Raw genomic sequence first — 231 nt, 5'->3', positions numbered from 1 at the left:
TGATTATTTTGAAGCTCATATTTCATTATTTTATCCTAGTCTGACCCTTTTTCAGTAGATTGCTACTAATGAATATTTGTGATGGTGATGATAATTATGGACAATCTGGTAATTTTTAGGAGACTGGAAATAAATCTCAGTAATAAATAATTTTACCTTAAAAAATTAATTACTGATTTGCACACAATAAGGCATTTAGTGGATATATGTGTGTGTGGGGCGGTATATATA

The sequence above is a fragment of the Penaeus monodon genome, chromosome 31 (assembly GCF_015228065.2).
Source record: "Penaeus monodon isolate SGIC_2016 chromosome 31, NSTDA_Pmon_1, whole genome shotgun sequence".
Taxonomy (NCBI): Eukaryota; Metazoa; Arthropoda; class Malacostraca; order Decapoda; family Penaeidae; genus Penaeus; species Penaeus monodon.
This window is presented reverse-complemented; position numbering follows the sequence as displayed.